Source organism: Bos taurus, chromosome 18 (assembly GCF_002263795.3).
Source record: "Bos taurus isolate L1 Dominette 01449 registration number 42190680 breed Hereford chromosome 18, ARS-UCD2.0, whole genome shotgun sequence".
Taxonomy (NCBI): Eukaryota; Metazoa; Chordata; class Mammalia; order Artiodactyla; family Bovidae; genus Bos; species Bos taurus.
This window is the reverse complement of record NC_037345.1, coordinates 40,685,913-40,712,500: the sequence shown is the minus strand read 5'-3', so window position 1 is coordinate 40,712,500 and position 26,588 is coordinate 40,685,913.

Below are 26,588 nucleotides of genomic sequence, written 5' to 3'. Positions count from 1 at the left end.
GGCACAATAAAGGAACCTACTGTGTGGGTCTGTAGGATTAAATGCTCAGGACAATGCCTGACTCCTTCCTAAGGAGGACTAACTAATAGTATTAGAGGACTAGAGGAAGTTAGTATTATTTTTATCACTATTCTGCTACTGCCTGTCCTATTTCATGTGTCTATTGCATGATTCACACTTTCATGAATTCCTGAGCCAAAGCCCAGTGGGGTCCCACACCCAAAGATCCACATGCAGGCGTAGCTGCACAGCAGGCAAGACCCTAGGAAACAAAGAAAACGTGGAGACCCTGATTCCAAGAGCAGGGGGAAATGCCTTTAGATAAAGTACTAAAGTCAAGGCCTCTGTCTTTCTTCCTCTGTCTGTCCCTCGGCTTGCCGAAGTGTTTTAGAATGATTACTTGGTGTCATTCAGCAGGGAGGAGAGCCTTCATCTAGTCAGTTCCATTTCCTGGCCACACGGGCACTGAGGAGCTGGGACGTGCTTCCAGAGACACTGCCACTGTCCCCACACTGCCCTCTGAGTGCTGCAGGAGACCCTCTCTGAGAAGATACAGAGCCACAGATGGTGACGCTGGCTCTCAGCTGGGCAGGGTGAGGTGATCAGATCGTGGTTGGGGGGGCGGGCTCAATCCAGCCTCAGGGAGTTGGGGGCAGTTGGGTGGCTGGTTTTCAATCTGGGGACTGGAAAAACACTAATAACTTTTTTCTTCTTTTTAATGCATAAAAGGCAAAGAATAGTCATCTGATTTTCTCCCTCGTTTGACAGGTATATGGTAATAGGATGATTTTATGTCTACAGAGGTCAAGGATGAAAATTCACAACTCTCTCACCACATATATATGGCTTGATTATAAAGAATGAAGGAAAAACAAATACAGGCCTTCTGGGGCTTTCCCAGTTTACCTTCCATCCCCACCTTTACATACACACGTATATATGTTCATGTACCTATACACACAGATAGACATGTATATGCATCTGTACACATGTTCACATATAGTCAAGGCGTTTATGTCATGACTTGAATTTAAGCAGGAGAATGGTGACTCAGAATGAGGGATTTCAGTACCGTTGCTCTGTACACCACCCACTCTCCCACCCAAATGACAAAATTGCCTAAAATGATAAAGCATAAATTAGGTCAAACGGGTTGCAGAATGGCAGGGACTGGAATTTTCTCCATGGAAACTACAGGGTGCAGAATGTCCCTCCCAGGGCTGGAAAGCTCTTAGATTTTCCTGAGGTGTGGGCTGGGCCCCGCACCTGTGAACACCTCCTCTCTTCAGTGCCCTGATGTCCTCCCTTACAGCAGGGGGCGCTGTCTTCAGGGGAATTCCTTGTCCCAGGAAGGATCTTGCTGCCCTGCCCTGTGTAAGCCTCTTTAAAGCGCCTTCCGGTTTTTCCCTTTTATCGGAACTCCAGAAACTGCCTCAAGGTGGATGTTGTTGTTGTTCTCATTGTACACAGGATACACCTGGCACTCAGAAAGGTTGAGATACACGTCTAAGGTCACACAGCAAGAACCCATGCCATTCATAGCCCAGACTGAATCATACCTGGAGAGCTAGGGAATGGACTTCAAGAAAGGATGGCTTTGGGAGCTCAGTGCCCCACTGACTTTGGGAAGCCAGCGTGTTCACAGTAAGCCCGTGCCCATGATCTGACTGTTGCCGTCATGTGCTTTCTGGGCTCAGAACCTCATAGTTTCCTCATTCCCACTCTTCCAACATCTGTCTAGAATCCTCACTTTCCAATTGTGCCCTAACCCTGGATAAGCTGGCAACATGGGCTATAGCAATACAAACGATGATCCTAACATTATCTGGGCACTTACTGTGGGCCAGTCCATGTGCAAAGCACTTTACATGCCTGGTTTCATCAAATCCTCATACTCATACCTCATACTCAACCGTCTCAGAGGTTGTCACAATGAGTTCTCCCAATCTACTGTCAGTCACTGTGAAGGAGGAAGGAAGAAGAGGCAGGAGTAAGGTAAGCGAGACTCTCTCTGCACTGCCCAAGACCTCCATCTCCAGGAAGCCTTCCTTGATCACCTCAGGCCCTATGATCTCTTTATTCTGACCCGCAAATCTGTCCCCACTGACCCTGCCATGGTTTTGCAGCTGAGTCCAGTTTCCCTGCCAGTAGGGAGCTCCTGAAGGAACCATGAATGTCAAAGCACACGTATGATCACCTGGTGATGCTAAGCCTACGTTTATCTTAAATACAGAACAAATATTTGCCTGTGAATAGGCCACCTTGACTTGGGATTTTACATGACCCCAAGGTCATTTCCTGCCATACTTCCCTGTAGTCTACCTCAATTCCTTCCAGCAAGGGGACCTATCAGGATATGTTTTAGAGCCACCAACAAACCTTGGGAGCAGACTCTCACGGCCCTTTTTGTTTCACACACACCAGTGCCCAAGGTTATGGTTCTGTGGGCTGTGATTTACTGGGTTTTCTGGCAGTGTTGCGATGGGTCTTGCATCTGTTCTGTGTATGTGTCTGACTGCCTCACATGCATGAATGTATGTGTGCATGGGTATATCTGTTTACCTTTGGTTCACACCTGTATTGATCTGCATGCATGTCTGCTCGAGTGTGTCTGTGTGTCCGGGTGTTGTGTCTGAATGTGTATATCTGTGGTCTGTGCCTGTCTGTCTCAGCAGTGTGTGCCTGTGTCTCACTGCTGGTGTCCTTATGCAGTGTGCAGGGGTCTGTGTGCAAGTGTGAAGGCACCAACAAGAGGGCAGTCACAGCTATTTTGAGTTCTCGAGTCATCACTCAAAAAGGAATGTGGAACAAAGTCACTCATTGAGTTATTAATATGAAAGCTGGGGCCCTTGACGACAAATGATGATGACATGCTCTTTCAGAGGGAAGAGGAAAATGTTTCCAGCCCAGACGAGGCAATGCAGGTTAGGGGAAGGAGTGGAAATGTGGGTGTCAAGGGTTTGAGGCTGAGTCCCAGGCCTGCTATTGCCTTGCCCCTTTGCGACTTAGGGCTGCGCTTCTGAGCCTCAGTGCCCTCATCCCATAAAATAGGCCAAACAGAGCAGCAGAATAAGAAGATGGCAGAGAAGTCTGGCTCTGGACCCCGGCTGAGCTCTGATCACTGGCTCTGTGCCTTCTTTGCCATGTTACTTAACCTCACTGGACTTGAATGTCTTTATCTGTAAAATGGGCATAATAAGGGTACCCACCTTGTGGGTTTATAGGATTAAATGAGAAAATCCATGGAGATGCTGAGGGCAGCTGCTGGCTCCTGGCAAAGACTAACAGAGGCAATTTAGTACTACTTCTACTTCACTCTGCCCATTCTATCTCACTTGGCCTCATGAATTCTTGAGCCAAAGCCCCAGGACAGAGGCATAGCAAGCAAGACCCCATGAAGAATGAAAATATGGAGCCCCTTGTTCAAAGAGTAGAGGGAAAATACCTTTAGGTTAATGTTCTAAAATGTAAGGGGCTTCCCCAGTGGCTCAGCAGTAAAGAATCCGCCTACAATGCAGGAGACACAGGTTCAAACCCTGGGATGGGAAGGTCCCCTGGAGAAGGGAATGACAACCCACTCCAGTTAGATTCTTGCCTGGAGAATCCCATGGACAGAGGAGCCTGGTGAACTATAGTCCATAGGGTCACAAAGAGTCAGACACGACTGAAGTGCCAGAGCATGCACTCACTAAAGTATAAAGCGTTCGCTTTTCTTCTGTGGTGTCTCAGTGTATCATGGTGTTTTAAGATTGCTATTTAACATCATTTCAAGTGAAGAAAAATTAAAAACTGTATTATTAACAAGAATTTTACTGTCCACTTTATATTGTGTCATGCCAATTTTAAACACAAATAAAAGAGCATGTAACTCACTCGAAGAATCACCAAAATTACCCAATCTGTGTTTCGTAGCTTGTATATCCATGTGTGTCTCATTCAGAAGAGAGGGAATGCTGCACAAAACGTACACGGCTGTTTTTATTTCACTTCTTGATACACTCACAGTCTCCCGACACTCTCTACGTTCAGCTTAGTGATGATTAAATTATTAAGAATTTCAAGACGATGAGAGCAGAGCATTACCAACACGAGGCTCTTCTGAGCACAGGGCACTAGGAGACTGCACCCCACCCTGCTTCTCTCTGGGTGAGTCTCAGCACGACCCTGACCTCCACCTCCACAAAAGCCAGGGACCAGGTGATAAACATGGCCACGTCTCCCGGCCAGATGACTCTTGCGGAAGTCAGTGCACCAGCCGATTCCGCCCATGTTAACTCCACCGTGTTTAGCCAGAGCACTAAGTAAAATCCCTCCTGTAAAAGTTGTTATCTCCCAGATGCTCTGTAAATGCTAAATGTGCTGCAGGGGTCTCCATTAGGATGTGCCCGTATGTGCAGGTACGAGGTTTATGGAGCATCCCTGGAAAGTGGGTTGGGTGCTGCCTTGTTGTGATGGAACCCAGTGGTCCAGCTAAAGGTGGGGCTGGAGCCTAGTGAAGGTGAAAGTGAGGCTGCCACTGCCCCCCTTTCTCAGAGCCAAGGGGAGGTGGCCCTTTAGGCGAGTAACAGAGGCTGGTCAGAGCCTCAGGACTAAAGGGCACAGGACTCTACATGGGGCAGATTAACATGCACTGGCACAGCCCCATAAGGGCTGCGGAAACACGGAGGCACCTGGATCTGGCCCACAGAGAGTCAGGAGTCAGCCAGCTGCCAAATCCCCCCTGTGTGCAGTTCCTACCATTAGCCAATTTCTGGGCACCTGCTTTGTTCCAGGTAAAGCACTGGACATACAGTATCTCATTTCATCCTCACAACCATCCCATAAGAAAATATGTTATTGCCTTATTTTCCAGATCAGGAAACTAAGACAAGGAATAGCCCAGTTAGTACGCGGTGGAGCTGCAGCTTAAACTCAAGGGTGTGCCCGGCATGAGGCCCCCCTGGGCCTCAGCTCCTCCGCAATCCCCTGACTAATCCCAGGCAGAAGTCACCCATGGAAACCTCCCAGGAAATAGGGTCTGAGAGAGCCACCTGCGACTTGCCTTCCACCTCCTCCAAGTGGGGAGAACACTTTAAAATAGATTCTTCCATTTCTTTTCTTCCAAACAACAAAACAATTAATTTCTCTCGATAGAGATTGCTCCTGTGAAGAGCAATAAGGTGCCTCCCCAGGAGGCATCATTATCATGAAAACGTCAGTCTGGAATGGAATGGGGGCTCCCTCTGGGTGGAGCCTTTGCCAGCTGCCTGGCCTGGGCTCCCTGTGCACGGCCCTCGGCCCTTGCTCTCACCTGCGAGGGTGGCCAAGTGGCTTGCCGGGTCCGGCTGGGCTGGGCCCCTGGAGAGGGCGCCCTTCAGGAGTGCCAGGAAGGGGAGTCACGTCCCTGGGCACCCCACGGACACAGGCAGTTACAGCCTTGGGAAGCTGCCACTCACCATAAAATGCCAAGCGGCCCAGCTGTCCACAACCGGTTCAAGCCGCCTGGCAGACTCGGTCAGAGGAATCCATAAACAGGCCTGGATGGAAGAAGGGTGGTTAACGAGGTGTCTGCCTGCCATCACACTCGGAGACCCCACCTGCCTCCCAGGAGGAGGAAGGGAGAAGGGCCAAGAGCCAAGGCAGGGAGGGTAGAGGAGGAAGAGACTTCAGAGCCCAGGGCTCCCTAGACAACCTGGGCTTGCTGGCCATGCCCTGGGCCCTGGAGGCTGCCCCTGCCCACCCCAGAGTGGGCCTGCCCCTCCCCCTGCAGCAGCATGTGGGTGAGCCCGGCCACTGGCCCTCAGCTTCTCCTGAGTCTCCTGAAGGCCCCAGTCTGCCCCTCGGGGAACCAATAAGACCTCCGGAGGTGAGACTGTTGGTGCAGGGAGTCCACACTGTGCTAATAAAGGCTCAATCAGACCCTCTGCTTGAAGGACAGGGACAGTCTTGTGTTTGCAATGGGCCTTCTCAGAGTCAGGATACGATATGGCCCCTCCACTGAGGTAACAGGCGTGGGACTGAGGTCAGGGCGGGGTCTCATGCCTGATAATCAGGCAGGAAGAAGCCTGATATCTGTGCATAAATGAGATCCGTTTGTCAAATACAAGTACCTTGTAAATGAAATGGCAGCTGGCCAAAAATAACCATGCGCAGCCCCACATTCAAGTGACTGTGACTCTGCATGCCAGGCAGGAAATCCACCAGCTTCTATGAGAGCAAACCCTGGGGTAACAGCCCCCCAAAAATATTCTATAGGATCAGCTGGAGCGTGACCAGGCGGGAGAAGGGCCCCCACCTGGCCACCCCAGTTCTGTGCAGTTCAGAGGATTCTCCCTTCGTGGGGCCCCTGAACACAGAGGTCCTGTTTGAAGGAAAAGGGAAAAGTGATGATGACCTCTGTGGGAACCTTATGTGTGTTAGTCGCTCAGTCGTGTCCGACTCTTTGCGACCCCACAGACTGTAGCCCACCAGACTTCTCTGTCCATGGAATTCTTTGGGCAAGAATACTGGAGTGGATTGCCATTCCCTTCTCCAGAGAAACTTCCCAACCCAGGGATGGAGCCCTGGTCTCCTGCATCGCAGGCAGATTCTTTACCTTTTGAGCTACAGACAAGTCTGTGAGAATATAAGCAGATACAAGGCTCCTGGTTGAAATGAAGAGTCACACCACCGCTGCTCCTGCATCCTGCCCCTCAGGTGGTCACAAGAGGGATACTCCTGATCAGAATTGAGCGTGAAGAGTGATTTTCCTGCAGGACTCGGCCATGATCGGGAGGGCAGAAATAGCTCATAAATAGGGCCCAATGGCAAGCTGGCAATACACTCAGTATTAACATGGGTTATGGCATAATCAATATTGTCATTAACTTCATCTGTAACTGGAGCTAATACTGACTAGCAGTGGTCAAGCAAGCTTTATAAATAAGGTGTTCCTCGGAACTACAGCCAAAGGGAAGAGCCTGGGCCAGGCTAGCTTGCTGGCAGAGACCACCAGGCATGCCCCTGAGAGAAGCAGGCCCAGGTACGGCTCCCCAACGACAGGTAGTCTTAGGGATGTCTTGCTGAAGGTGCTCGTTGGGGTCCCAGAAATTGGCATAGACAAGGCCTTCACAATGAAATGGAACCCACAGTCTTGCAAGAAAAGATTTCATTTTGTACATAATTAATAATAACTTCTCCCCCTTTTCTCTTTATTACAGAAGAAAATAAGTTATTGATTTCAAGCACAAAGATAACTATTTGCATAACACAGCTGATTATATGCTGTAACTGTCCAGATGGAATTAATTTGCCCGAAATATATTATATAATTTTCTTAAACAGGTAAAGATTGCATATCCAGGAATATTTCTAGTTGATTAGCAAAGCCCCCGATCTCATCACACACTGGCTTAGGAAGACACATTGAATCCCCTGCATGGTCAGAAACGAACTATTTCTGAAACCAATTCAACACGAGAACTAAGGAATTTAGAAAAGGCACGGGAGGGGGAAGTGTCTCTTATTCAACAGACACCTGAATCGGGCTCCTCGTCCTATGTCTCGTGGCCTAATTATTTCAGAAGGCTAGTTTCCCAGGTCAGGCATATTCATTTTTAGCCTTAATCACCTCATTTCTCTTGCCTACAGATCGTGGTGCACGTTGTAACGTACAATTCTTGCTGGGCCTTCAGGTCGAATCTGTGTCCTTCAGTTGGCGCCTCCTTTCGCTTTGTTGAGACGCGGAAGAAAGAATTCCAAGGCAGGACTGCCAAGCAGCAGCCCCTCTTACGGGTCAGCCGACTCCTCTGCCCAAGCGCCGAGGACACGGCCTGGACTCAGCTCCCTGCCAGGGTGATTCCCTCCCCAGACTTCAAGGAGCCCTGGCACACTGCTGTGGCAACTCGCATCTTGGTTTCTGAAGAAATCTGGGGCCGATATGACCTCCTGCTAAGATCTGATAAAACCGGGTGGTGCGCAAGCACGTGTCTATTATATTATTTTTAGTCACTGTGTTTGACTGTATTTCATAATAACCCATAAATTTAAAAATAACTTTGAAGGGAAGGTAGCAGATGAAGTCTTTATATTGATCAGACCTTGTAAATGACTAGATCCTATGCCTCACTTTACATAATAACTGTAAATGTAGGGATAATAATGCATTTATTTGTATTTATAGTATGGGGCACTTATGATTCAATCGAACTTACTTGTGTTAAAAGATCTGGCTCTTTTCCATAAAGGGACAATCCTGAGGCAGGAAAACTCTTTAGAAGCTGTCTTGCACAGTTCACCCATTTACAGAGTTCAGAGCAGGAGTCCTCGGTCGCAAGTCCAGAGCCCCCTGGCTCCTGGAGAATATATCTCTAAATAACCTTTGAATAACCTGTGACTCATCCTCCCTCCCTTGCTCTGCTCCCTGACAACGGATCAATATTATAGAACTGGAAAGTTTGGCTTCAGTTTTGCCAAAACTAGAGACCCACATGAGGCCTCTCCCTGAGCCCAGCAGACTGTGTGACTAATTTCAGAGACCCAGACAAGCCCCAGTGAGAGTGGGAGCATAGGAAGCCTAAACAAGAGGGGCAGGAGCTCTCTGGAGGTGTCTTCAGTGATCCAGGAGGGAAGGTCTCATATCCCAAGAGGACAACCAAGCCCCGAGAGGACAACCAGCCACCCTCCTGGCCCTACACTCACCCTGCATTTATACCCTTGCTCATCCTTCACACATCTAGACGAGGCGGGGGCCGCACCCACGGAATCAGGAGTGTGTGTACTGCTTTGCCGAGAAGAGCAAATTAAGACATTTTCCCAAGTGATGAGATCTTCAGTCGATGCTTACAAAAAGCAATTTGTGTTTCTACCAGACCCTCGATGGCCTCGTCCTCAGCTGGGACATGTGAGAAAGCGGTGGTTCCTCAGCTCTCCGTGGCTAGAGAGCAGGCATTTGCGCACTAAATGAGGTGCTACCGATGTGTATTTATATAGCTTCCCGAGCCTCTGCACACACGGTAGCGAGCCTCGATCTTAGAGGAAAAAAAAAAAAAAAAAGAGGGGACTTAATAGAAAGAGATCTTTTTATTAAAAAATCATGAATACAACTGCATTCATTCAACCTTAGAAATGTTGTGATGGCTTTTCAGCATGGCAATATATTTAGATGGGAATATGTCATTAATATAAACAGCAGAAAAGAAACTATTAAACTAACACAATTTGAAACTGAGCAAACCCAAGTGTTTGATTAAAGTTTTTATACATTCTGTACACTTGAGCAGGTAACATAGACCCTTAGTATTTTTGTTGATTTTTAATTTGCTCAAGGTGTGACATCTGAAATGTGAAAATTTCACTAATTTGTATTCAAAATTAGAAGGCATATCCACAAGGAGAATTTTCAGACTGATTTTCTCAACTGTCTTTAGACTTTACAGAGAAGTCTACAGCAGAACAGTAACTCAACTTAATGTCAGCCCGTGTGAGAGGCAATCTCCTCTTTTTCCGTGCTGTCGTGCAGTACTCAACTTGTTGGAGTTGAGTTGAATGTAAATACATATGGTGAATATTAACTTTGAGGATCCAGCTTAATTCCATATATGTTTTAATGTCTGCATATTTTTCCAGGAAGTTTTCAAATTTTAAAAATTCCTGGTTCCTTGGGTCATGTGTCTTCCTTCATGGGTGGGTTTATTTTTCCGTGATTGATAATGAGTGGAACATCTCCCCGCCCCCCAAACATGCGGCCATGCCTGAGGCTCAGGAACGCCTCCCTATTTGTGGCCAGGCAGGGCCCATCCTCTTCAGGGAATCCGAGTACTCTCACATTCTGGGACAAAGACTGTGTCCAGCCTGCGCTGGGCCCTCCAGTGCTTTTATCTGTCCCAGATTTGGACACACTCACCCACGCTTTCAAAACTATCTCCTGCAGGAGACTGACAGAGGAGTGGGCTGGCGGGCTGGAGGGGATTGTCAAAGATATTTCTCACAGAGCCGGGAAGCCACACACTGCCCCTTGGCAGACAGAAGCTCACCGGGCTTACGGAAACTACTTACTGTAATATGACGACTTGAATGGCCAAATTACAGCAACACATTTTCATTCTAATCACAGCCACTGGAATTCTGATATGCTGACACCCAGAATTATTGCTCTGTCATTAAAAAAAAAGAATGAGTGGAAATGTTTTGAGTATTCCCCTCCAACATACAAGCCGATGACAGCGCAGTGGGCCCATCTGACTTAAGGGCAGCCACCGGTGGGCCGGCAAGGCGGTAGATGCTGTTGGGGTAGGGTGTTCACCATCCCTCCGGTGTCAACACAAAGTTTTTTTTGTGGGTAGCTTCATTTTGAGTGTGAAATCATCAAACAGGGCCTAATCTGAGTGAAATACCTTTAAGACTTCTCCTTCTTAAACTCTTAAAGATCTATCTTGTCTGCTGCAAGGAGCCTCATTTTCATGTTGGAACAGATGGGGCAAAATTGTCATTAACAGAAACTGACAACTCTAAAACTGAAATATAGATTTAGAAAGGAATCTAATGAATTAAATCAATGTTATTGCAGTGAAAGCCAAAGAAATTATTAGTGATTTGTAAAGTTACCCTGTATTTTAACCTCAGTATATTTTAGTCTGGGCCATTTTAACATTCACAATACTTTTTCACTGTCGTGGTTAATGTCTAACTGTGCAATACACTCATCTTAATTTATCTTCTCTTCCTGATACGACAGCAGCAGGATGGCTGAGCCCCAGCTCTGGACGCTTCCCGGTTCTTGTCTGGAGCACGGAGGAGCCCTGCCCCCACAAGCAGAGGCCTTGTCATGACCTTGTGGGGTCTCTTCAAAAATATGCAAGAGTGGGCTTGTGGTATTTTTTTTTAGATTTTTTTATTTTTTCAGTGCGGAGAATCTGATTTTAAAAACAACCTCAAACTCTAAGGCTGTTTTAAGTAATAAATGGGAGGAAAAACATTTCCAGCTGTCCAATTTTTAGATACTTTTCATGATCATATCAAACCAATTACAAAAACCAAACCCAGAACACCGTTGGCCTTCCTGCTGCCGAAAGCCCAAGGGAGAACAAAGCAGAAACCCTCCTGGGTCGGGTGGGGTGGTGTCTGGAGTCCTGGGTCCCTGGGGATCACCCTGGGCCTGCTAGATCTCCGGTTGTCCTGACAGCCCCTAAAACACTCATTCAGCAAATAGTGATGGTATTCACTTCACAGGGCACAGTTTTAGTCCTGAAAACACAGTTATAACCAGGATAGACAAAGTCTCAGGCTCTGAGGCTTCCTTTCTGCTTGGGGTAGAGGCAGGAGACATGCAATAAACAAGAAACAAGCAGGTTCACTTCAGTGACAAGAACCCAAAGGCAGGTGAAACCGGGATGGGATGGGGAGGCTTTGGAGCACAGTCAGGGAGGCTTCCCGAAGGAGGAGGTATTTGAGCAGAGACTCGAATGATGAAAAGGAACCAAGGAAATGGTTGGTGGGAAAACCTTGCTGGCAAAGGGAAGAGGAAAGAGCAAGTGCAAAGGCCCTGGAGTCTGAAAAAGCACATGAGTTTGCAGAACAGCAGAAAGGTGAATGTGTCTGGAGCTCTGTGAACAATGGGGAGAGGCTGGGTAGACAAGATCAGGCCAGGTAAGGAGGAAGAAGATGGCTCACAGACCTCAATCTGTTCTAGGATCTTCCATCTCCAGGATGGAATGGAAGTGGCCCACATCCTGCCCCCTACGCTGAGGCATCCCAGGACTGTGTTCAGAGCCTGGGGCACTTGGATGCTCAGGCAAGCCATCTCCTGATAGTAGCCAGCCTCACTTGGACTTCTCTCTCTCCCTTCTGTTCTGTAGGAACCAGTCAAAGCTGTGCTTATTGAATAACGTCTGGACTCTTCACTTGGGCTTTCAGGACCTGGGCAGAAAGCCTCGGTCATCCCCATCAGCACACTATTGTTCCCTAAAATCCATGCCAGGTAGACAACCTTCCGGTCTTCAGTCCTTCCCTACCTCTGCCTTCCCAACTTCTCTTCATCTGTGTTTGTGTTCCTCTCTTCCAAGACCAGATCAGACCCCATCCATTGAGCTTTGCCCTGGCCCTGCAAACTGCTTCCTACAGGCTCCAGGGCTTCTACCCCTTTGGGGTCCCTCAAAGTCACGCCTGTAGGTGGCCTCGGTTCAGATTTTGCTCTGTCCACCTTAACCAATCTCTACAAACTGCTCCAGAGCAAACTCTTTGGGTGAATTCCTCAGTCCAGAAACCCAGAACCCCCTCCATCCCTCGCTCCCTTTGTGCTTCACAGCCTATGTCAGGAAGTCCTGGCAGTGCCAGCTCCCCAGTACACCTCCAATCGGGCTGCTTTTCCTTTCATCTTCACTTCTTCCACCCTCATCCAAGCCATCATTAGCCCTGACCTGGGCTGGCTCCCTACTTCCTTCTACATAGCCGCCAGAAGGATTTTTGGTGCATAAAATACCCTTAACATAAACATTCCCTTTTTCAGTGTATAGACCAGTGTCGGTGCATTCACATTGTTGTGTAACCCTCACTACCATCATCTCCAGAATTCTTTCATCTTGCAAAACTGACACTGCACTAATTAAACAATAACCCCCCTTTCCCTCTGCTCCCCAGCCTCTGTCAAAAAGCATTCTGTCTCCATAAACGTCTAGGAACCTCATATATACGGAATCATATAATATTTGTCCTTTAGTGAATGGTTTATTTCACTTAGCATAATATCTTCACTCGTGTTATAGCATGTCAGAATTACCTTCCATTTTAACGTTGAATAATACTCCATCGAATGTATGTAACACATTGGTTTATCCATTCATCTGTCGATTGGAACCTTTTGGATATTGTGAATAACACTGCTATAAAAAGTGTACAAATATCTGATACCATGCTTTCAATTCTTTTGAATATATACTCAGAAATGGAATTGTTGGATCATATGGTAATTGTATGTTTTTGTTTTTTTTTCAGGAATTGCTGTCTCATCTTGCACAGTGTAGAGGGGTTTATTTTTAGCACAGGCAAATCATGTCAGTCTTCTCTTAACCCCTCTGGTGCTCCTCACTGCACTCAGAATAGAATGCAGACTCCTCCCTCTGGCCTTGCAGACCCCTCCTCTCATGCCCCTCTGCCCTGCATGCTCCAAGCATACAGGCCTCCTTGTGCTCTTCCGCACTCCTGCTTCCTCCCTGCCACAGGGCCTTTGCACTTGCTCTTCTATCTGCCAGGCTACTCTCCCAACTCACCAGCTGGCTTCTCACTTCATTCAGTCACTGCTTCGGCATCGCTTCCTCAAAGAGACCTTCCTTATCCCCTCAGCTGTAGGTCCCACCAGCAGTGCCCTACTCATCCCCTATTTCATTTTCTTCGTTACACTAATCATCACCCCCAAAACTATGGCAGTGTTTTGTTCATTCCTGGCCTGCCTCCCTCCACCCTCACCTTGACCATGATCTCCCAGGGAAGAATAGTCCTGCCAGGTTTGGTCAGCTGTGTCCACCCAGCCCTCACCCAGCCCCTGGGACATGGTGGGAGCTTACTCATCAACTGTGAATCAGATGGGTGAGCATCCCACTACCCCCTTTCAGGCCCGATTTCTCCAGGGAACTTTTTGTGCAGCACTGAGGGGAGGACCTCACTAACCTGTCTCTCCTCTGAATCACTTTGCCAGCTATGATCACTAATTTGTGACCATTTATGTAGTGTCCTTCTTTGCCTCCAGCCTGCAAGCTCCTGAGCCCAGGCCCGCATCTGCCTCAGTCCTCATTGGACCCCAAGCCCCTTTCAGAGCTGGACTTAGAGAAGGAGCTCAGTAAACATCTGGAGACTTGGGTTCGAAACCTCCCTGGAGGGCAGGCGTGTTCCTCTGGGTGAACCTGAGGGACTTTGCTGACGCCCTATATGTGTCTGCAGCCCCAGCCACAGAGCTGCATGGGTGTCGCACCCAGCCCCAGCAGGGAAGCAGCCCAGGCTCCCGTCGGCTCCACCTTCTGCTGAGACCCAGCTCAGACGTAGGAGAGGACAGCGGCCCAGGGTGGAGGAAAGGAGTGGAGACCTGAGGGCTGATTCCCAGTGGGCCTGGCCTGGGAGGAAGCCTCTTCTTCTTCAGGCTGTGAAGGGCACCCACCCTGGGGAGCAGTGACACTTAGCAAACCCCAACCTGAGGGCTTTCCACGCCCTCCAGAAACAGGGACTCTGTTTTAAAATTTCTGGGGAGAAGATCCGAGCTTATCGATGCCTCAAAAGGCCTCAGATATTAAAATGTTTGTCAAGGCTCCTGCACCTCTGGTCCAGGCCTTTGGTCTGGTCTCTGCACGTGGCCACCAGGGCGGCTGGCTCTCCAGCCACAGGCTCCCCAGCAATGGCCCTCTGAATAGGTCTGTCCAGGGGGAGGCTGCACGTGCCCCTTTGAGTGACTCAACACAGCACGGCCCCCGCTCCGAGAAAGGAAATCCGTGGGCTCCTAGGCCTCACATGGGCATCACCTGCTCACCAGATCTGAGCAGCAAGGAGCACTCAAGTGGGGATGGGGACAGGGAAACCCAACTGGGGGCCTTCCGCTCCCCTTTCTAGATATGGAGTCACAGGCCTTACCTAATTAACCCAGCTCTAATGGCACCAGGGGAAAGGGAGAATCAGGAAAAGTGGAAAGCGACGCCCCCAGCACGTGGCCTGTGTCTGGCTGAGCCCTCGTCATCCTGCCAAGGCCTGGTCCTGCCCAGTGATCGGAGGAGACACTTCTGCAGCCACAGGGGACAAAGGGAGCACTGAATGAGACTCGGGGTACTTGGCCTCATCCCAGCCCCACCCTTGACACGCTGTGCATCACTGTGAGGTCACGGAACCTCTCTGAGCCGATTCCTCTTACATGAAGTGGGAGTGGTAACAGTCACATTTCACCTCATAGGATCACTGTTCAGAGTAACAGCTTCACATATACAGGGCACTTCGAGCTCTTCAGGGCCACCCACACCCACTCCCATTGTCACTGTTATCGTGGTCTTCGAGGGCCCTCAGCACTCTCTGTGAGATGGTGCTCTGCACACATTCTTTACAATGTCAGCTTCACAGTGTCTCTGCGTGGCTGGTTTTGTCTTCTCCGTGTTTTGAGCTGAGGAGACAGACTTGGGGTGGGGAAGGCCTGGCCCAAAGTCACACAGCTTTGATTTGAACACAAGTTGGCTGAGAGCTCAACTCTCTGGCCCTGAAGGCACCCACTGTGGGGTCCCGAGAAGAGATGTGCACCGTGTCCCCGGGGACAAAGCCAGCAGTGTGTGCTCAGGAGATGCTGGGAGCCGCTTCTCCAGGCCTCTCTGCACAGGTGTCAGTGCAGGGGTTACCCCACGTGGCAGCTGGGTAGTTTGTGTTTCCCTTCCCTGCTTTGTATAGCACCAATCACTAGCACCTAAGAGGAACAAACACTGATTGAAATGAAGTCCCCAGCAGCTCGCGTGCCCCGCAGCACTCCCCTCGCCGGCCCTGTGCCCCAGCCAGCACTCAGGATAGCAGCTGCCTTCCCAGGGCCTCAAGGGAGCCTGGGGAGAAATCCAGACCTGGGCTCCACACCTAAGAATGAGCAATGGCTGCCCTGTAGGATGGGGTTGGGGTCTTGGAGATGAAGTCTCATTCTATTACAGGTGCCCCCCACCTTAACACAGGAACAGAAGCTGTGACTGACCACCAGACCCTTCATTTGAATCCAATCACCCTTCCTAAGGGCCTTTCTGCATCTTCTGTAAACTCACTGTTGGGGTTCAGAGCTTGCTATGTTTCTGATCTCCTTTGGCAGTGGGAGGTGGAGTCACGGAGGGCCATGTATTCCTCTGAGATTGGAAGGCTAAGGAATAGGTATCTCTCCTCTAAGATGTCGGTATCCTTTGACTGGACAATGAAAGACATTGAGCTCATTATATTTTCCTTTTTTGCTTTGGCTGCCAGGAAGCTCAGAAATAGCATTAATATCTAATTTTAATAGAGTTCCTTCTCTCCATTTTGCCTTTTGCCTCTAGCCATCTTATCCTGCCTATATCACACATGCATCATAAAGGTGCTGGCAGGAGAAAGTCTACACATCTTGGATAAATCTACAGGGGAAGACCCACCCCTCCACTCCACACACCACCACCCAGGGTCCTCTCCCAAGGCTCTCTCCCGTCCTGGACTCCGACCCCCTGCACTTACCACCTTGTCACTCCAGAGAGCCCTGGGCATGTTCTTCGCTCAGCATTCCTGTCCTACTTCAAGCTGAGTCTCCCTGTCCTCTGCATAGGCTTGTGTTTTTGCCTCAAATGTCATGTCTGGCAGCACACAGGTGTCAGAAAATCTTGTTTAAGCACAGAACAAGAGCAAATTTTCTCTCTGTGATGGTGTAGAGTTCAGCCTGCTATGTGGCTGTGACTGTTCCCTCTAAAACATGCTTCACGGGGTGATGGACTGCCCTGCCTTGGATTCAAAAATGAAGCAAATTTTCCTTTACTAATTTAGTCACATACAACAATAAATCCCAGAAATATGTCTTATGTATATTTTGCATTACCTTTTGCAGACAAATACAAAAACATGGTCAACATTTGCAATAAAATTATCATAGAAATGCCATCTCAAATCTTATTTTCTTTTTTCCAATGTGCATTTCACAAATAACTTGTATTAAAATTATGTTTTACAGAGTAGAAATAGAAAACAAATACCCCTGGTAATTTAAATAGGCATTTGCATAACATGACAAGAACACTTTAGAAAAACGCACAGCATCGGAAAATATGAGTTCAAAAACACTTAAATACAAGTGATTTTAATAAGTCTAATATGAAAAATGCCTTTTAGCTGTATTAATTAGTGAATTAAAATGTGTTGATCTTGGAATATTTTCCAACTAACAGGTTTGGGGATTGGTGTAGGTTTTTTTCTTTCTGTTTGTGAGAGAACGTTTCCATTCATTAAACACCACCACGGGGCCGTCCTGGAAGTGCTTCTGCAGGGATCTGGAGAAAGGCTGAAACCAAGCTCATGCCGTGTGCTAGGGAAATACAACTGCATGAGGGGACAGTGGAATAAATGTCAGATGCCAGGGGTCCAGGGTCTGACCCACTTAGGTGCAAAGTAGGGCTGAGCGGTTCCCCTGTACCAGATTTCTCAGGAGCCTGGGTACCCAGATGTGGGCAGGGAGAGGTAGAGAGGAGATGGCACAACCCACAGAGCCCACCCTGACTAATGTCAGGGCATTGCAGACCCAGCTCCCTCCATTCCTTCTCAGGAAGGACCTGCCCCAGCACAAGGGCTTGCTTGTATGTGGCCCCTTTGTGCACTGAGGTACTGATGACGTACGCTGTAGACATTTTCCTTGGTGGATTTTTCTCCCACAGTTTTCTCTCTCTTTCCATTTCTGGGTTGTTCCCTGGTGTGGTACGGCAGGTCAGCTCTAGGCAGGTCCTGTGAAGCATGGGGCCTGACAGCCACGAGCCACAGACAGAGCTGAAAGGGTGCACAGCCAGGCCCCTTGGAGACAGCTGCTTTTTCCGTGGAGGAGCACAGTGGCACTGAAGGATTCGGGCTCTGTGCGGTGATCGCTCAACAAAAACGAGGAAGATGCATATTTATTTCTTCAATTTAGTTGGAATACCCTTCTGAGAACCCACAGTAGAGGCACTTTCAGTGCACAGCTTCTGAGCTGTTAAAATTTTCATTCCAGGTCCCCAGGAAACAGTGCGTTAAAACACATCACTGCATCCTCACATCATCAAAACTCCTCTCTTGCCCAGTTTTCCCAAGAACGAGTAGAAGAAATGACAAGGGAGCCTTGGGGCACGGGCTGTAGGGAAAGGCCCGGCAAGGAAGAGGCTAGAGGTGATGGCCCAGGCCAAACCACAGCTGCTCCATCAAATGCCCTGTCTCGCGGGATGGTCTTAATCCACCTGGCTGCAGAAGCTGCCATCAACTGAGTCCCTCTAGCTAAAAAGGATTCTCCAGCCACTCAAGTGATGTGGATCTCATTCATTTAGTCACCATGTCTCCTGAGGATCTTCTGGACTCTTAACAGTTTCTCCAGCTTTCCTTGTTTTTAATGACCTTGATAGGCTTGAAGTAATTTTGGTCACTGGTCAGTTATTTTGTAAAATGTTCCTCAATTTGGGTTTGTCTGATGTTTTTCTCATGGTGAGACTGAAATTATGGGTTCTGGGGAGGAAGACTATCAAGTGCTGTCTTTTATCACTGTCAATCCCATCATACCGTCAATATCACTTATCTCTGTTGATGTTGACCTTGATCATCTGACTAAGGCCAGGTTTCTCCACTGTGAGGTTATTCTTTCTTATCCCCTCTTTCCATACTGTGCATTTTGGAACAAATTCACTATGCACAGCTCATGCTTAAGGAAAGTGAATTTTAATCTACTTGAATGAGGGTGAATAATCTATGATTGGGAATTCTTTTGTTTAGGAGATGTCTACTCTCTCCATTTATTTGTTTAATTCAATTATTTATCTATGTCCAAATGGACACATGGATATGTATTTTATTCTTTGGGTTATAATTCAGTGCTACATTATCTATTTTGTGGGTCAGATTGTTCCAGCTTTGGCCTTTAGGAGTTCTTTCAGTTGGCTCCTGTATCCTGGTGACACTCAGCCCCTATCATGTGCATCTGTGTAGGTTGAAAACTTTCTGATTTTCCGACACTATAAGATGCTTCAATCTCATCTTGTATATTTCCCATTTCAGTCCTAGAACTGGCAATTTCTCTAAGAGCCATGGTTCCTATCTCTGAGAATGGTAATAGAAACCAAGGTCTGGGTACAGGTGTGCTAGTTTTTTCTAGGCTGTCATTACTTCTTGGCCCTGTCAGCTGACAAAACAAGGAAATGTATGTGTGTATGTTATAATAACCCCTGAATACACACAGATTTATAAATATTTCTACATGCATCCATCTATATCTATATTAAGATAAATGAGCTGACAATCATGTTCTCAGATCTATTCCAATGCTATGGATCATTCTAGCTTTCCCACTTGCTTGTCTACAAGGTACCCACTTTCCAGGTGGAGAGAGAAAGGCCCCGAGGTGGCTCATTGTCACAGCTCAGCTCAGGAGTGGACAGTAAAGCCCATACTCCGTGGCCTGCTCCAAAAATGCAACTGCCCTAGGTTAGTGGGTGGAGGCAGGGGACCATGCTTGCCTGGTAAGGAGGAGGAGATGGTAGAGTCTTACCCAGGCAGCAAGAAGCCTCAGGTCCTAGGAGACCAACAGTTTAGAAACTTGCGCAGTAGTTAACTAAAAGGGTAACTAAAAGCTAGTCCGCAAAGAGTCACAGCCTTGGGACACTCAAATTTCCCTTGTCCCATCACCTTGACTAACCTGGCCAGGAAGTGAGCCCTGGGCAAGCCCAGTGGAGTTGATGCTGGCCTCTCTCAGGCCTTAGCCTCCCAGCGTACCTGCCAGGACCAGACACAGAGGTTCCACCTTACTGTCCCTGAGGGTGCTTCCAAAGCCTTGGAAGACCCTTTGTCTTCACAGCCAAGGTAACCAACATCCTGCGAGCAGGCCTTATGCAGGAGCTGATGGGATTGGATGCACAAACATCCCAACTTCCTCCCAGATGAGAATATTCCAAAGCCTGTGCCATAGCGCCTCCTGAGCTCCCATGGAACCTTGCTTAGCAGCCTCTTCCCTTCTTTCACACCCCCTCCCTCCCAAATAAAAACACTTTCACTGCACCTTTGTCTCAGGGGTTGCATAACCAGGACCCCAAACACCAATTAGCCCTTTCTTATATGCCGTCTGGAATCCAAGGCTGCTGCAGCCCAAAGTGCTCACCCATCCTCAGAGCACGGCTGTCAGCTGTGTCCTGGCTCCAGCAGGCGGAGGCTTTGGGAGCAGAGGCTCTGGACCAGCTCAGGCTGCCAGGCAGCCTGGGGAGGGCGGAGACAGGGGTGCAGTTCTGGGGGTCACTCCTGCTTGCTCACGGTGGGGAAGTGCTAAGAGAGCGCGGCACAACCCTGTGGTCTAGCTGGGGAGGCCCTAGGAAGAAAGAAGAGGAGGCCCGGCTTAGCTCTCAGAGCCATTTTAAAGCCGTCTTTCCTAGCGTGTGAGGGGAAGGGAGCTCCATTTGTCAGCTCAGGTAGAAGAACCGGTGGCATCTGAGCTCACACCTGCATAGCCTCTGTGACATCCCCACAGAGGCTCCATCAGTCAGAGCAACGTGCCGGTGTCCCATGAAGGGCGACAGTCAATTGACAGATCGAGCTGCGCCCATATGGAGTGGCACGCTGCCTGCCCCCCATCCCAAGAGCAATGGCATTTGTCAGGAAGCTCCCCGTGGGCCTGAGAAAGTGCAGTCTCTGATTCACCAGAGCCTCTGCACGCTCTCCCCTGTCAGAGGCATGGCTCTGCCACTGGCCCTTCATGGCCTGGGCTGACCTGCGAATTTTGTGCAGGAAGCCCACACACACTTACGGTGTGCAAATACACACATGCGCACACACACACGTGCAGCAGTCACACGTTCACCCAGCCCCCACTAAAGAAGAAAAAAAAAACCCTTTTGCTTTTCTAGACAAGGTCCTTTTCCTTCACAAGTTGTTCTTGTCTGATTGGCCCCCAGCTGTACCCTCAAATCCCCGTGGCCCTTCCAGGGGTTAGGGGCCACCTGTCTTTGCCCCTGGGGCTCTCCAGACAGCAGCTCAGGGCTCATGTGAAATTCCACGTTGACTTTAGAAAGATTCTGTGGTGTCCTGATTACCACTCTGTCCTTATGAACTGGATTAGAGGGCCCTTAACAGATAATGCCTGGAGTCCTCTCTGCTTGTCGGACATTGAGCAATTATGAGCAGGGTCTTAAGAGATAAGTGAACAGTGATGCCTCAGCCAGGAGCTCAAAAGGTGGTTCCAGGGAGGCTTTCACAACAATACTTGGTGCAGGAGGGAATGAACGCCCTGGCTTTGGACGCTGAACTATGAGCCTCTCGGTGAGATCTTTTCATATCGGGATAAGACCTGGGTAGCTCTTAATCCTTTAATTCTACCAGTTGGCCAGGAGCTAGAATTGGATTTGGAGCCTAAGGGAGGAAGAGGGGAAAAATCAACAGAAGAATTTAAAAATCTTCGTTGTTGGGCCCAGCCAGCGGTCATGCCAGGAGCACGGCTGTGGGGAGGGATGCCCCCTGGGTTCCCCTCCATGGAGGGGTGTCCAGACTCAGGCTGTCAGGCTGCCAGGAGCCCTGGTGACCACTGACCGTAAGGGCGCGCTGTGAGGACAGGAGGGTCTTCGGCTCGTGGTGCAGGAAGTGGGTGCTTCTTCATACTGCCTCCGCATAGAGTAGGAAGAATAATCACCTTTGTAATGAGCTACTGATATGCCCCTCATCTGTGTGAAGCATTTATAGAAGCATCTTTGGAGAATCAATAACTGGGCAAAATGAAACGTGTGCCATGGTTCACTCTGCCCCCTAAACATGATTCCATGCGGCAGCGCCTCCTCATTGCCCGGAACTGCAGCCCCCCGTTCCACAGGCCCTTTAGCGCCTCACCCTTGGCAGCATGGGGGCCAAGGAGGTCTCCTTTAAAAAAGAGAAAACGGGATAAGAGGCAAGGATGGAGTCAGAGGTCCCACAGGGAGGCCCTGACCCCTGAGAGCCTCATGTTGGAGTCACTGATGTGACAAGCCTCGCTGGAAACATCCTAAAGGCAGGTCAGAGGCCACAACCACAGCCTTGGAGAGGCGTCTACCGCAGGGTCTCATTCATTCACTCATTCTCTCAGCGGGGGTGTGTTGAGGCCTGCTCTGTGTCACACCTGGCCTATGTGCTAGCGGCAAAGCAAAGGACAGCTTTGGTCCTTCCCCTCCAAGACCCCATAGCCCAGAGGGGGAACGGAGGTGGGAATTGCCGGTTACAAAGCAGCGTGGCTGTGCCGGACAGGGCCTGAGGGCCGCAGGAGCACAGAGGAGCCGGGTGCCTATCCAGACTGGGAACTGAGGCCTGCTGATGGGGGAGGAGCTGCCGGGAGAACACACTGTCCCATTCCCTGTCCCAGATCTTCAGAGGCTCTGAGGCAGGACAGGCGAGGGAGGGACTGTGAGAGGGAGAGAGGAAGCATCCATCCCCATGTCACCCGTAACAGGAATCCATCAGTCTTCTAAGATTATTATTCTGCCCCAGACATTTTAAGCCAGAATCTCAAAAGGGAAGAGACTAAGAACTAGGGCCCCTAAGCCCCACACAGAGCCCGCCTGCCCCAGCAGAGGGCTGCAGCAGAGGGATGGATGACTGTCCCCAGCTGGACAGCTGCTCAGGCCAGCAGGTGGCAACCCAGGACCCTGTGGGCTGGATGAAGAAATGATTTCCAGAGAAAGTAAACTGGCCTATGGACAGCGGAACTGTGCACAGAGAACCCCCCTGGAACCAGGTCTCTGGGTTCCCAGTCCAGGTGCGTTCATGCCTCCATCCAGGGGCATCACGTGGCAGGAGCAGGAAAAGAGCTGGGAAGGCTTCACACTGTCTGCACCCCTTCTTCACTGCCCCTTCCCATGTCCACAGAGGACGCCTTCCCTGCGCACAGAGAGGCAGTGGAGGTGGAGGCCGAGACCTGCTGGGAGGGGAGGGACCAAGAGATACCACCATTCATTCTGCCATCTGACCACATGCTGACTGGCCCTTGAGAAGTGTTTGGTTAATGGATTTCTTTTTTTTTTTTTTTTTTAAGAAGAAATATCCTCGTTTTTCAAGTTGGGCTCTTAGTTGCAAATGACCAAATCTCAATTTAAACTGGAAATAAAGGGTGGTGGGCAGGAAGTTTCAGCTTCCTGAAAAGTCCAGGAGTGGACCTAGTATAACTTCAGGCATAGCTGGATCCAGGCACTCACCTCCAGCCTCCGGCTCCTTAGCTCTGCGTGGCTACACTCTCAGCCCAAGCTGAGCAGCAAGATGGCACGCTATAGCCCCAGATCTGCCTCCTGTCAGCACCAACCCCTCAGGACAGGACGGCATTTCAGAAAGTTCCAGACGAAGTCCTTGGGCTGCCTCTTGGCACAAATGTTGGTCAGCTGAGCATCCATGAATCAGATGCTGTGTGGGGACATGGTTCTGTCCTGAGATAAGCCTGGACAAGTTATTAACTTTAAACCAGAGAGTGGGTCATCCTCTGCATGGACCAAGAACTACATGGACCAAGTTGCTTTTTGCATCAGGGTCATGGCAGGGGTGGGAAGAAGGGAGGGGAGTGGGGAGTGAGGGAGGGTGTGCTTCAACAGCCTTTTCCCAAGCTCAGGGAGCGGGCAAATAATGGTGACTGCACCTGGGGGACACAGGAAAGCCCACCAGAGGCACAGGGCTTGGCCTGGGCCCCTTAGCACCTATTGTTCAGCACCTGGACAACTGCACCCCCACCTCACCCCTTGCCCTTCCCCATCCAGAAGCCTCTACCCCACCCCCCATGCACCCACAAGCCCCAATCCCTGGGGGACCATTTGGGAAAAGGCAGCTGTCCCCCTGTGCTGGTTATTGATTTAATTTCTGTTTACTTCACTGTAAGCTTAATTTGCTGTGTTAATGGCATTTTAATCCACTTGCCGGTTGCATGGGGCTGATAATACCACACTTCTGTGCAGCAGCAGTGACATTTCTTTGTGGCTGGGTTCTTCGGTGGGTGGGGCCGGGAGTCCTTCCCTGAGCACTCCCCTCCCCCACCCCGCAGTGACACCCTCGGCCAGACCCTGGGGGTGGGAGACACGGCTGCCTGCTCTCTGGAGCTTCAGGACAGTCCTCCAGAGCAGAGGGCACCCTAGCTAAGGCCCGTCCCTGAGCCCAGAAGGAAACGGGCGGCTGCTGTGGGTGAGGAGCTGTGTGGGGCTCAAGCGATGGTAGTGGCCTTGGGGATCCGGGGCTGCCCTGGCCAGGCATGGCTTCCTGGTGGGGTCAGCCCTGAGCAGGCCTTTTGAAATCAAAGATAGAAACAAGCCAGATAATTGAGGGATTCTAGAAAAATTTAGGCAAATCTGATTTCTCCGTCTGGAGCCAAACTCTGATAGCTGTCGGTGTCCTTGTGCCCAGTCACCATCCGCCCTCCTGGTAGCGGTAGCGGCAGGCTCTGCCTTTCACTGAGTCAGTGAAAGCAGTGTAAGCAGTGTGAGCAGTGTGAGCAGTGTGTCACCATGGGCGGGGCACCTGCTCGGCTTCGCAGGGCTGTGCTGGAAACCTAGCACCGGCCATCGGTTCTACATCTATCTGGATCCCGACCAGGGCAGCATCGCAGACTTCAGGTGACCTGGTGCCAGGTAAGACCGGTGCGGTCTGCAAGGCGGGCACCGGGGCAGTAAGCCGGGAGGGCCTCCCTGCAGGGCCGAGCTGGCCACCTGCTGTGCCCACCACCCCAAGGCAGGCCAGAGGACTGCCTGCCATTAGGGTCACAGCCAGAGGTGGCCCTTGCCCGGAGACAGCCCCTGCGGGTGGCCGGCGGTGGTCAGAGGGCAAGCCGCCCGAGCCGACGGGTGTGCGTTTCTGGAGAGTGAGTAATCACCGGGCACAGCCTGTCTGTGGAGGAGGTGACGTGTGCCCAAGGAGCGCTTCACAGTCATGGTGCAGAGGTCAGGAGACACACAGAGAGTGCAACGAACACGACAATAAAGTAGGAGGAGGAGGAGGAGGAGGAGGAAATATTTACGGCTCTTCCCGGTGCCCGGCACTCTCCCAAGCGCTCTCCTTGTGTTATTACACTTAAGCCTCATAACAACTCGGTTGTTTTTCTCATTTTATGGAAAAAAATAACTGAAGCTTAAGAGATGGTCACACAGACTGGACCCAGCAAAGCCAAGACTTGAACCCAGGAGGTCTGACTCCAGAGCTTGTGTTCTTAGATAAAACCCGGAAGGCAGAGGCTGCGGGGCAGCAGAGGCTTCGGCCAGGAAGAGAGAGGAGGAGCCGGGACGGGGACAGCCGGACCTCAGGATGGACAACAGACTCTGCCGTCAGCTCGGCCCCGGGGCTGCCGTCCAACCCCGCCGTGGGGCCACGACCCCCTCTGCCCTCTTGCTTTCACTAGAGCTGGGCGACAGCCCGTTCTCCCTGACACCCTGGAAGGGACAGGCCACTCAGAACCCTTTTCTCGTTGATTCTTCCTGTCCCAGACCTCCAGACGCAGCAGTTCCACCATCCCAGGAGTATGCCTGGGGACCAGGGGTACCTGTCCCCCTCTCCCTGTTTGAGCTGTGGTCCCTCTCATGTGTGTGTGCAGCTTGCACACACACACACACACACGCGCGCGCGCGCCAACACCAGACGCCCCCGACTGCCCAGGCACTCATCCTCATCAGAGGGTCATTCCAGGGGCCGGGATGCACCCCTCGTGGTGTCACTGCTCGTTGAGAGCCACACAGCCTGTAATGACCCTGGGCATTTCCTGGGATTAATGGCCAGCAGGATTAATGGCCCTCAGCGACACCCCGGGCCATTAGGCACCAGGAAGCCCCACACCTCAGTGGCTATTACTTAAGTGGAAGACATTAGCGAGCTAACAACAATGTCTAACAAGGAGGGAATTATCAGGAGAGCGCCTGTCTGCGCTCATTACCTGGTCAGGCCTGAGGACAAGAACTGCGGCCAAGGGCAGGGACGCCCCTTCCAGTCCCCTCCCCTCCCCCATCCTCTGGAGGCTTCTGTTCAGCCTGGAATCTCTTCTTTTGGAGCATTTGGTGTGTGTGTCTGTCTGTCTGTGTGTGCCTCTGTGTGTACGTGTACATGTGTCTGTGTGTCTCTGTATGTATGTACATATGCCTGTGTATGTCTGCGTGTCTATTTGCGTCTGCGTGTATGTCTGTATGTGTAGTGTCTATGTCTCTGCGTGTATGTCTGTGTGTCTGCTTGTGTCTTGTGTGTCTGTGTGCACGTCTGAGTGTGCCTGTGAGTGACGCTGTGTGTGTATACGTGTGTAGGTGTGGTGTGTCTGTGTCTCCGTGTGTATCTGTGTGGTTGCTCGTGTCTTGTGTGTCCGTGTGTGTGGTGTGTGTTTGTGTGCATGTCTTTGTGCGTGCATTTGTGTGTGTTTATGAAAGACCTCCCACTCGTACCTCTGGAATGTCAGCGCCCCCTTGCTCTCGCTTCTGATGGGCAAGTCCCTTCTCCACTGACAGCCAGACCCCAACCTCTCGACCTCTCGGGACCACACTGCATCTAGCCCTCCTTCCACCTCACGTTCCCTGCTCCAAAACAGCTTGCATGTCAATCAACCCTTTATTCTGCAAATGTTTCTGAGCCTTCAAGGAGCTGTCACATTCCCTGTGCAGCCCTGGGATTCAGGAGCTGCCTACCTTCGTGAAGCTTATAGTCTATAGCAGGGAGGATAGAGAATGACCATTCACGCCAGAATATAAGGACAGAGTTTTCCCAAAATTGTCCTGTAAAAAAATAGAGAGCTGCCTTGTGCTCGCGTGTTTGCTGAGTCTTCTGTCACATTGCTGGCTCTCTCCTTTCTGCTTGAACTTAAAGGAAAAATACATTACACCTGTATGTTCTACAGGTTTTAATCACCACTAACTCTGGGTGCTCATAGAAGTCACCTGATGGAATCAGTGAAAAGAAAAGACAAAGAAATGGAACAATCATAATTATTCATGGGA